Source organism: Sapajus apella, unplaced genomic scaffold (genome assembly GCF_009761245.1).
Source record: "Sapajus apella isolate SASKATOON/1434 unplaced genomic scaffold, GSC_monkey_1.0 scaffold3, whole genome shotgun sequence".
NCBI classification, from domain to species: domain Eukaryota; kingdom Metazoa; phylum Chordata; class Mammalia; order Primates; family Cebidae; genus Sapajus; species Sapajus apella.
In genome coordinates this window covers 65,549,984-65,561,798 of record NW_022436943.1, presented here as the reverse complement: position 1 = coordinate 65,561,798, position 11,815 = coordinate 65,549,984, and the positions used below count along the sequence as shown (strand labels likewise).

The following is an 11,815-nucleotide window of genomic DNA, read 5'->3' as shown; positions in this document are numbered from 1 at the left end:
CACGCAGAGACACAGAGAGGCCCGGATGTGTGACACAACAACAACAACACAACACATCCAAAACACACACAGAGACAGAGAAAGGCCCGGATGTGTGACACAACAACACAACACATCCAAAACACACACAGAGACACAGAGAGGCCCGGATGTGTGACACAACAACAACACAACACATCCAAAACACACGCAGAGACACAGAGAGGCCCGGATGTGTGACACAACAACAACACAACACATCCAAAACACACACAGAGACACAGAGAGAACCGGATGTGTGACACAACAACAGCACAACACATCCAAAACACACACAGAGACAGAGAGAGGCCCGGATGTGTGACACAACAACAACATGACACATCCAAAACACACACAGAGACTGAGAGAGGCGCGATCCTTGAGGGCCCTGGAGGGGTGACTGAAGGCAATGGCCTCTGGTGCCCATGACCGCTGGGAAGAGCCTTTGCAGCTGGGCATGCAGACACGTGGCAGAGGTGCCCTGCATCCAGGGATGGGAGGGGTGTGGGTGGAGAAGGCAAGGCGACCGGGGGTAGGAAGGGCACTGGTCAGAAGGGAGGTGGGGGGTCCTGAGCCTGGGCAGAGGCAGCAGGGTGCGCAGGGGACAGCTGGGTCATGAGGCGCATTCAGGGCCAGTTTATCCCCTGGAGGCTGTGGGGCTGTGGCACCAGAGTGTCCTGGCTGACAGTGGGCCCATGGCGAGATGCTGAGTGGATGCAGCTTGGAGGCAGAGAAAATTACGGCTGCTTTGGTTGAAGGTGGTTGGGCAGCATCCTGGAGGGAACGATCCAGGGACACCGGAGGGAGAGCAGGGGGACACGATGGCAGAGGGAAGTGACAGGGACTGGGGGTGACAGGAAGGAATGGGCTTACTAGGGGATGGAGGGAGAGTGAGAAGAGAGGGAAGGAGAGGTGAGGAGGGGAGGAGAGAGCAGGCAGGCGCAAAGGCAAAGACAGGAGAGTCTACAGGAGGGCTTGGGTACAATCGTAATCGTAGCAACAAACACATCTTTAGCACTGACTGAGCCAGGCTCTGTTCTCAGGACTTTGTAACTATCTCATTGTTCTCACAACTGTCCGTCAAAATAGAGATGCTGTCGTTTTATCTCCATTTTGTAAATGAGGAGACAGAGGCAGAGAAAGGACACAGACAGCGAGTTCCTGTGCCGAGGCTGGCATCACGTTCCGCTTCTCAGCCTCTGCACGCCCTTTCTTTTCTAGGCAATGCGGCTGGACTGTGGCGAAGACAGAGCTCCAGGAAGGTCAGGGCTGCCTGGATGGGTGACTGGGAGTCAAGGGGAACCTGGGAGATGGTGGCTCCCATGAAGGAGACAGAGAGGAGCTTCCTAGCTGTGCAGGAGAAGCTGAGGCATACAGTGTGCTGCTGTGGCTTCAGGGCCCGTGGGCAGTGGTCTGGTGGCTGCCTCTCACTCCCCACCCCCAGCCACCCCCTCAGCCACAGGGAGAGGGACAGATTCTACTGCCGTGTCAATGGCTCCACTGCCTGGCCTGACTCTTCGGTGGCACTCCCAGGGTCCAGAGTCCTCTGGGTGTGTGCTCATGCTCGGATGCATAGCTGGGAGCCTGAGAATTAAGTGGCGTGCAGCCAGGGCTACTCAGCTCAGGTCCCGGCTGGTCCTGTGGAGAGACTGTGACTCACCGGCTACTGGGGTGACTCAGTGGCCAAGGCTGTGCATTGTCATAACTGTCATGAAACCTCTGACGCTGCTCGGCCATGCCGTTGGAAGACTCCAGTGCGTCAGACTGAAAGAACTCACCTGGAGTTCAGGCACTCTGGATTTGGGTTTTCCTCTGTAGTCAGAGCAAAGGAATGATAGCTTCAAAGAAGGCAGCATGACTAGAGTTTGACATTATTTAGTGGGAATTGGAGCACCCGTGAAGGCTTTGAGCCAGGAGTGGGCTGAGCGAGTGTGGCTTGTAGGGTCAGTGTCTGCAGCTGGGAACGGTGGTGCAGAGCAGTGGGAGTAGGTGGCATCACTGGCCGGGGCAAGACCTGCACTGAGGTGAGGCAGCAGGAACAGAGCATACGGGGGAGATTCTGGGTGGGCAGAACTTGAGAGAACAACTGGATGTACAGAGAAGGAGATAAGGAATCAAATGGTTGCAGGGATGTTTGGCTACGTGGGTGTTCTTGCTTGTACAGGACGTGGGGATGCAGGTTTTGGTAAGGACAGTCTCAGGGCAAAGAGAGCAGCTAAGTGGGCAAGTCTTCAGGACGTACATCCCAGCTCTACCAGTTCTAATCCCAGCTCTGCCACTTGCTAGTTGTGTGGCCTTGGGCAAGCTATTTAACTTCTCTGTTCCTCAACATCATTCCTATCTGTAATTTGGGTCTCACAATAGCACCTACCTCTTAAGGTATGTGGGAGGCATTTGAAGGCATAAGTAGCCTTCGAGCAGAGTCAGACAAAGGAACATTATGGATGGAACCTGTCTGACACTATCACTTTGTGGAGTCACAGCCAAAGAGCAGGTAACACTGCAAACCTCAGTGGTGTCTCCAGGGAAAGACATACAAAAGGAAAAGTGGCTCAGGTTGCTGGGAAGAGTGTCCTGGGTTGAGGCAGAAGGGCAAAAGAAAGTGTATAAAGGTGGCAAACAGGTGGGTTCTGACAAGGTCACAGAGCTAGAACAGGACAGAAATAATGCAGGTCTGGAGACATCACACAGCCAGCAGGGATGGAAGTACGGGATGGGCTTGGGAGTCTCATGATTCTGGGTAAGTCATTCGTGTCGTTTCTGGGCTCAGCACATTCAGGCAGTTATCAAATCCCCGCATTCCCCTCATATGAGTCCTGTGATTCCTACTCCACTGATGAGGTGAGTGAGGCACACAGATGACTAACATGGCCATGGTCATGCGGTGAGTAAGGGCTGGAGCTGAGAGTCAGGCCCAACTGTGTAGGATTCAGAAGGTTGGGACTTTAATCACAGCTTGTTACTGACTCATGGCAGGAAAAACTTCAACACACTCTCCTCCATTTCCTTCACCATCACTACTGCTAGCAAAACAACCACTGCCACTGTTATCCCCACCAATAGCACCATCATCAGCACCATCATTACCCCATATCACCATCCCCATCACCACCACCATCATCATCATCATAACCGCCATCACCATCAACACCATCACTACCACCACTGTCACCACCACCACCATCACCACCACCATCACCCCCACCACCACCATCACCACCACCCCCATCACCATCATCATCACCCCCCCCACCACCAACACCATCACTACCACCACTGTCACCACCACCACCATCACCACCACCATCACCACCACCCCCATCACCATCATCATCACCCCCACCATCACCAACACCATCACTACCACCACTGTCACCACCACCACCATCACCACCACCATCACCCCCACCACCACCATCACCATCACCACCACCATCATCCCCACCACCATCAACACCATTACTACTACCACTATCACCACCACCACCACTATCACCATCATCCCCATCACCATCATCATCACCCCTATCATCACCTCCACCATCACCATCAACACCATGACTACCACCACCATCACCCCCACCACCAACAACAACACCATCACTACCACCATCACCATCACATCATCACCACCACCACCACCATCACCACCACCACCCCCATCACCATCATCATAACCACCACCATCACTGCCATCATCACCATCAACACCATCACTACCACCACTGTCACCACCACCACCACTATCATCACCACCACCACCACCATCACCTCCACCATCACCATCAACACCATGACTACCACCACTATCACCACCATCATCACCACCCCCACCCCATCACCATTATCATCACCACCACCATCACCATCACATCACATCATAACCACCACCACCCCCATCACCATCATCATAACCACCACCATCACTGCCATCATCACCATTAACACCATCACTACCATCACTGTCACCACCACCACAATTATCACTGTCATAACCACCGCTGCCACCATCATCACTACCACCACCACTACCACGACCATCATCATAAGCACCACTATCAGCACCATCACTACCATCACTGCCACCACCAACTTTACTGTCACCACCACCATCACCACCATCATGATCACCACCATCATCACCATCATGATCACCACCATTACCACCATCATGATCACCACCATTATCACCATTACCATCACCACCATTACTATCATCACCATCCCCACCAAGAGCCCCACCATCCTCGTTGTTCATTTTGCATCACTAAAACAGAATACTACAGGCAGGGAAATTTGCAACAAGAAAAAGAAAGAAAGAGAGAAATGTATTTCTCACAGTTCTAGAACTGGGAAGTCCAATATCGAGGTGTCAGCACTGGCGAGGGTCTTCCCTTGGTACGTCCTCCCTATGGTGAGGGTGGAAGGGCAAGAAAGCAGGAGAGAGCCGGAGAGGGCAGAACTTGCTTCTGTAACAAACCCACCCTCATGATAATGACATTAGTCCATTGATGAGGGTAGAGGTCTCACAACCTGAACACCTCCGGTTAGGTTTCCAACACACGAACTTTGAGGGACACATTGACACCATAGCATTCTGCCCTGACTTCCGCCAAATTCAGTTCTTCTCACAATGTCAAATACACTGATTCCATCTCAATAGTCTCCAAAGTCTCAACCTGTTTCAGCGTCAATGCAAAGTCCAAAGTCCAAAGTCTCATTTCAGTTGATATAGATGAGACTCAAAGCATGATTTATCCTGAGGCAAGTTCCTTCCTAGCTGTGGGCCTGTGAAATCCAAACAAGTGCTTCCAAAATACAATGAGATGGCATGAAATACATTCCCATTCCAAAAGGGAAAAATATGTAAGAAAAAAGAAATAGTAGCACACAAGCAAGTTTCAAATCCAGCATGACAGGAGTTAAGTCTTAAGACTCTAGAATGATCTTTGATTCTGTACACCACCTCCTGGGCACACTGCATGGAGGGCTGGGCAGCCTTGGGCAGGCTTGCCCCCATGGCTTTGCAGGGCTCAGCCCATTCAGCAGTCCTTTTGGGTTGGAGTCTCATGGCTGTGGCGAGCCCAGGCTTGCACTACACACGGTAGCGCCACAGTTCTGGCATCCGGAGGTGGCAGTCCCACTCTTATGGCTCCACCAGACAATTATTCTGGTGAGGGCTGTCTGGTGGCTTCATCCTCATGGCTCCACTGGGCACTGCTCCAGGGGGGACTCTCTATAGCAGCTTTGCCCCTGGGGCAAGTCCCTGCCTGGCACCTAGGCTGTCCATGAGATCCTTTGAAATCTAGGTGGAGGCCGCCATGGCTGCGCAGCTTGTGCACTCCACCTTCCTGCAGAACCAGCACCATGTGGACACCACCAAGGTTTAAGGCCTGTTCCTTCTGAATGGGTGGGTTGAGCTATGCTTAAACTTGTTTGAGCAGAGGCTGGAGTGGCTGAGGGGTGCTGCACCAGAATTTGGGGAGCAGAGTCCTGATGCACAGAGCATCTCATGGGCACCTTTCTGGAAAGCTTGACCTCAGGGTCCTAGCTTGCCTCAAAGATCTCTAAAATGCCTTTGAGGCCATTTAATTTTTTCACATGGCCAGCCTGAGAGTTTTCTAAATGTTTCCATTCTGCTTCTCTTTTAATTACACAGCCCACCTTAAATCATTTGTCTCTTCTCAGTTTATTTTTAGCCACCTAAAGAGCACCTTGAATGCTTTCCTGCTACTTAGATATTTCTTCTGCTCGCTATGCCAGTTCATTGCTTTTAAGTTCTGCCTTCCACAAAGGACACAGACACAATTCTGCCAAATTCTTTGTAACTGTATAACCAGGATGGCCTTTACTCCAGTTTCTAATACGTTGTTCCTCATTTCTGTCTGAGACCTCATCAGAACAGCCTTTGCTGTCCATCTTTCTACCAACATTCTAATCATGACCATTTCAGTCGTCTCTGTGAAGATTTCGGCTCTCCCTGCAGAACTGCCCTTACTGCTTCATTCACAACAATCAAGGCTTTTACAGCCTTCTCCTCCAGGTCATTCCAGCCTCTCTCCAATTCCAAAACTACTTCCACATTTTCAGGTATTTGTTATACTAACAGTCCCACTGCTTGATACCCATTTTCTGTCTTAGTTTGTGTTGCTGTAACCACAGAGTCGGTAATTTATGGATAATTTATTTCTCACACTCCGGAAGCTGAAAAGCCCAAAATCAAGGTGCTGGCATCTGGCAAGGGCCTTCTTGGTGCATCATCCACGGCAGAGGAGCAAGCGAAGGTGAGACAGAGAGAAAAGGGGGCTGAACTTGGTTTTAGAACAAGTTCACTCTCGTGATAACTAACTTACTGTTGGGATAACCAGGTTAATGCATTCATGAGTGTGGAGGGCTCATGACCTAAACACTTGCCAGCCCCATCTCCTAATGCTGATGCACTGGGGATCAAGTTTCCAACACACAAGGTTTGGGGAACACATTCAAATCATAGTACCTATTAACACCATCATTACCACCACCACCAGCATTATCACCACCATCACCATCACCACCATCACCATCACCATTACCTCCATCACCACCACCATCATTAACATCATTATGACTACCACTACCATTACCATTACCGCTTTCACCACCACCACCACCACCACCAGCATTATCACCACCATCACCATCACCACCATCACCATCACCTCCATCACCATCACCATCACCTCCATCACCACCACCATCATTAACATCATTATGACTACCACTACCATTACCATTACCGCTTTCACCACCACCACCACCAGCAGCATTATCACCACCATCACCGTTACCACCATCACCATTACCACCATCACCATCACCATTACCACCATCACCATCACCTCCATCACCATCACCTCCATCACCACCACCATCATTAACATCATTATGACTACCACTACCATTACCATTACCGCTTTCACCACTGCCACCACCACCGCCATTACCGTTATCCCACCAACACCATCAGCATTATAAACATCACTCTTCACCATCTACACCATTGTCACCACCTCTGGTATGGAGTAAGAGCCACCATTTGCAGAGCTGTTATCAGAAATAAATAAATTCCCATAAGACACTTAGATATGGTTTGCTTGTTTATGGCTGCCTCCAAGCAGAAGTAGCTTCCCTTACCTGGAGTTGCTTCCCCTTTCTTTTCCATATGTCCAAATTTCAGCCATCTCGTTTCAATTTTAAAACCTTGTTCTGGGAAGATGGCAGAGTAGAAATCACCAGAACTCTGTCTCCCCACCTAGACAGCAAGTGTAGCAGTCAAATCTGTCTGTAACTATTTTGGAGCTCTGGTCTGTTGAAGGCTTGCAAATTCCAGGCTCAGGCTTGGCTGGTTAATTTTGGTCAATTTTCTCTCTTGGCACCATGGCAGCTACCCATCCCTCAACTTCTGCCCCTGGGGCATACAGCCTTACATATGTTCCTGGAGCAGCTTACACATAGCTTGTGGGAGTCAGAGTGGGCAAGAAGAATGCTGATCTCTAAAACAGAAGATCTGTGTTTTCATTGCTCGTTGCTGCTTCTGAGCTTGGAGGTGCAGACACAGGGGTGGACAGCTGCTGTTACATCCCACTCCCAACTGTTGTGAGCCTCCTTCCTCCACGCTGAGTGAACTTCCAGATTTAAAGAGCCAAGATTCCCTTCCTTCCTTTCTTCCTTCCTTCCTTTCTTCTTTCTTTCTTTCTTTCTTTCTTTCTTTCTTTCTTTCTTTCTTTCTTCTTTCTTTCTTTCTTTCTTTCTTTTTTCTTTCTTTCTTTCTTTCTTTCTTTCTTTCTCTCTCTCTTTCTTTCTTTCTTTCTTTCTCTCTTTCTTTCTTCTTTCTTTTCTTTCTTTCTTCTTTCTTTCTTCTTTCTTTCTTTCTCTCTTTCTTTCTTTCTTTATTTTTCTTTCTTTCTTTCTCTCTTTCTTTCTTCTTTCTTTTCTTTCTTTCTTTCTTTCTCTCTTTCTCTCTCTCTTTCTTTCTTTCTTTCTTTCTCTCTTTCTTTCTTCTTTCTTTTCTTTCTTTCTTTCTTTCTTCTTTCTTTCTTCCTTTTTGGAGCCAGCCATTGAAAGACTAGGACGTTCAAAAGCGATCATGTAAACAGGAGAATATAAAAAGTTGCCATGTACACCCAGGGAGAGGCAGAGGCTCAAAAAAGACCTGAGAAGATTTTAAATTTACACCACAGAGTTATCCCCAGCACATTAAAATAAAAAAGAAATTTAAATCCCAAAGCCCTGGGGAAGGGGCAAAATATTATTCCCAGAGTTACCACATTATTATATTGACATATCCAATTTTCAACAAGAGAGATCACAAGGCATACAAAGAAACAAGTAAACATGGCCCATTTAAATGGAAAAGAACAAGAATAAACCAAGAGAAACCTCCCCTGAAAAATGCCAGGAGGCAAATATGTCAGACACAGCTTTTAAAACAACAACCTCATTGAAGATACTCAAAGAACCAAAGAGAGATGTGGAGGAAATACAAAAAAAATAGGTATTAACTAAATGGAAATATCAATCAAGAGACAGAAAACCTAAAAGGAAACCAAAAAGAAATTCTGGAGCTGAAAAGTGTAATAACTGAAATGTAAATATCTGCCAGAGACTCAATGTAGATTTGAAAGGGCAGAAGAAAGAGTCAGCCAGCTTCACAACAGGGCAATTGAAATTACTGAGCCTGATGAACAGAAGAAAAGATTGAGGAAAAGTGAACAGAGCCCAAGGGACCTGTGGGACATTATCACATGGACCAATATATGAATCCAATGTAGGAGTCCAAGAAGGATAAGAGAAAGGGGCAGAGAGATGATTTAAAGAAATAATGAATAAAAACTTCCCAAATTTGGTAAAAGACATGAATATAAACATCCAAGATGCTCAATGAACTCTAAGATGAAAGCAAAGAAACCCACATTGAAACACGTTACAATCAAACTTTTGAAAGCTAAAGTCAGAATCCTGAAAGTAGCAAGAGAGAAGCCATTCAATACATACAAATAATCCTCAGTAGAATTATCTGCAGATTTCTCTCATTAGATAGTTTGGAAGTCAGAAGACAGTGGGCTGATATAATCAAAGTGCTCAAAAAAAGAAAAAAAAATCCCCTGTCAACCAAGAATCTCATCTCCAGAAAAACTATCCTTATAAAGTATGGGAGAAATTAAGACATTTCCAATAAAGAAAAGCTGAGGAAATTCAGTGCCGTTAGATCTGCCCTGCACGAAATGCTTAAGGGAGTCCTGTAGGTTTAAATGGAAGAACAGTGGACAGTGACTGAAGGCTGTATGAAGAAATAAATGTCTCATTAAAGGCAAACACACAGGCAAATGTGAAACCTAATATTATTGTAACAATGACATGTAACTCCCATTTTTGCTTTCTACATTATTTAAGAAACTAATACACTTAAAAAAAAAAAAGAAAATAATTACTAGCCTGCAAACTACTGTTGTGGTTTGAATGTGTCCCCCAGAGTCCATGTGTTGGAACCATAAGCCCCAATGCAAAGTGGTGAGAGGTGGGATCTTTAAGAAGCAATTAGGTCACGGGGGCTCTGCCCTCATGAATGATTAATGGATTAATGGCATTACCACAAATAGGGTGCTATCCTCCAAACCTCAAGAGAATATTTGATCCCAATGTCAGAGGTGGGGGTCTAACGGGAGGCATTGGGCCATGGGAGTGAAAGCCTCGTGAATGGCTTGATGCTGTTCTTGAAGCAATGAATGAGCTATTGCTCTCTTGGTTCCTGCGAAAATTCCCCCAGGAGCTGGTTGTTAGAAAGACACTGGCGTCTCTCCCCTCTGTTTCTCACGTTCTCTCTCACCCTGTGATTTCTGCACAGGCTGGCTCCTCTTTCCTGTCTGCCATGGGTGGAGGCAGCTTGAAGCCCTCACCAGATGCAGATGTTGGCACCATGCTTCTTGTACAGCCCCCAGAACCATCAGCCAGATAAACCTCTTTTCTTTATAAATTACCCCCAGTTATTCTTGATAGCAACACAAATGAACTAAGGGTTGGTCATCCTAGGAGCAGGTTCCTGATCGAAGGATGAGTTTGTCCCCCTTCCCTCCCTCTCCCCTTCTCTCTACCCTTCAGTCATGTGATGATGCATCAGGAAGGCTCTTGCAGAAGCTGAACCCTTGATCAATGGACTTCCCATCCTCCAGAACCATGAGCCAGATAAATTTCTGTTCATTGTAAACGACCCATTCTGTGGTATTGTTATAGTGGCTCTGAAACTTCGATGACTTGTGGCCTCTTTTCCCATTGTCAAATGAGTCACTCCAGTCTGCTCTGTCTCCACCTCACTCACTGTCTTTGCCTCCTCTGACACTCCTGCCTCCCTCTTGTAAAGCCCTGTGATTACATTGAAGACCCACCTGGGTAACTCCCACCCCTCTCCCCTTCTCCAGGTCCCATCTGCGCAGTCCCCTCTGCTGTGTGGGCTAACATAGCCGCAGGTTCCTGGGGTGGGAGTGTGAACATCCTCAGGGCTGTTTACCTGTGGGACACAGAATAAAGTTCTGACCCACTGTTTAGCTTGCCTGGAGAGACCAGCCTTAGTAACAAAAAAGACAACAAACAAACCTTCCTGGGGCCGGGCTGTCAATGACTGCTTAAGGTGTTGCCAGCTTCCTTATCACGGTGTGCTATTCCCAGCCTGACTCCTGCTCCCTTTCCAGCTCACCCAGAGAGGATAAACACAGTGTGGACAGGGTGGCTAGGGAGCCTCATGTGCCCTGTCTGGGAAGCGGGATCGTGATCAGTCCCTGTCCTGACGTGGCTGTGGGGATTCGGGATGATGAGCGTGGATGGTCTGCCCAGAGCACAGCTGCCCTTCCTGACACTTGGTCCCACGTGGGTGGCTGGGGCACGGAATAACAAAATCTGGGACGTGGAGGGACCCACGTCCTGGACTTAGGCCAACATCTGGGTGGGTTACTGCCACATCTCATGGGGTTCTCCAGGGTTGTTCCTGGGAATCCCGGCCACTGTGCCTGGACTTAGGCCAACATCTGGGTGGGTTACTGCCACATCTCATGGGGTTCTCCAGGGTTGTTCCTGGGAATCCCGGCCACTGTGCCTGGACTTAGGCCAACATCTGGGTGGTTTACTACCATATCTCATGGGGTTCTCCAGGGTTGTTCCTGGGAATCCCTGCCAATGAGTCAGCCTGCAGCAGGCTGGAGAGGGGTGAGGCCACAGGTGTGCATCATGGGGCTGGAGGTCCCCATCATGGGGTCCCCAGGAGGGGGGCAGTTGCCCTGCAAAGAGATAGCCATGCAAGAGCCCACAGCACCAGTAGAAGCCCATCCCATGTCTGTCAAGGAGACCCCCAGCCTGGCTGGTAGACTCAGTGGCCCTCTGCAGAAGGCACCCCCTACCTGGCAGCCCCCACCTGGTAGTCCTCACCTGGCAGCCCTCACCTGGCCAGCCCCCACCTGGCAGTCCCCACCTGGCAGCTCCCACCTGGCAGCCCCCACCTGGCAGCTCCCACCTGGCAGCCCCACCTGGCAGTCCTCACCTGGCCAGCCCCCACCTGGCAGCCCCCACCTGGCAGTCCCCACCTGGCAGCCCCCACCTGGCAGTCCTCACCTGGCAGCCCCCACCTGGCAGTCCTCACCTGGCCAGCCCCCACCTGGCGGTCCTCACCTGGCCAGTCCTCACCTGGCAGCGCCCACCTGGCCAGTCCCCACCTGGCACTCCCCACCTGGCAGCCCCACCTGGCAGTCCCCACCTGGCAGTCCTCACC

General features: G+C 49.2%; 1 long non-coding RNA gene across 1 annotated transcript in view; it reads left to right on the top strand.

The window, feature by feature from the left end:
* LOC116534406 overlaps positions 1-3,182 on the top strand; it is a 10,566-nt gene extending 7,384 nt beyond the window's left edge. Inside the window, exon 4 of the long non-coding RNA XR_004261703.1 lies at positions 1,243-3,182. This is a non-coding gene — a long non-coding RNA (uncharacterized LOC116534406). The remainder of the gene's footprint in view (positions 1-1,242) is intronic.
* The last annotated feature ends 8,633 nt before the right edge of the window (positions 3,183-11,815 follow it).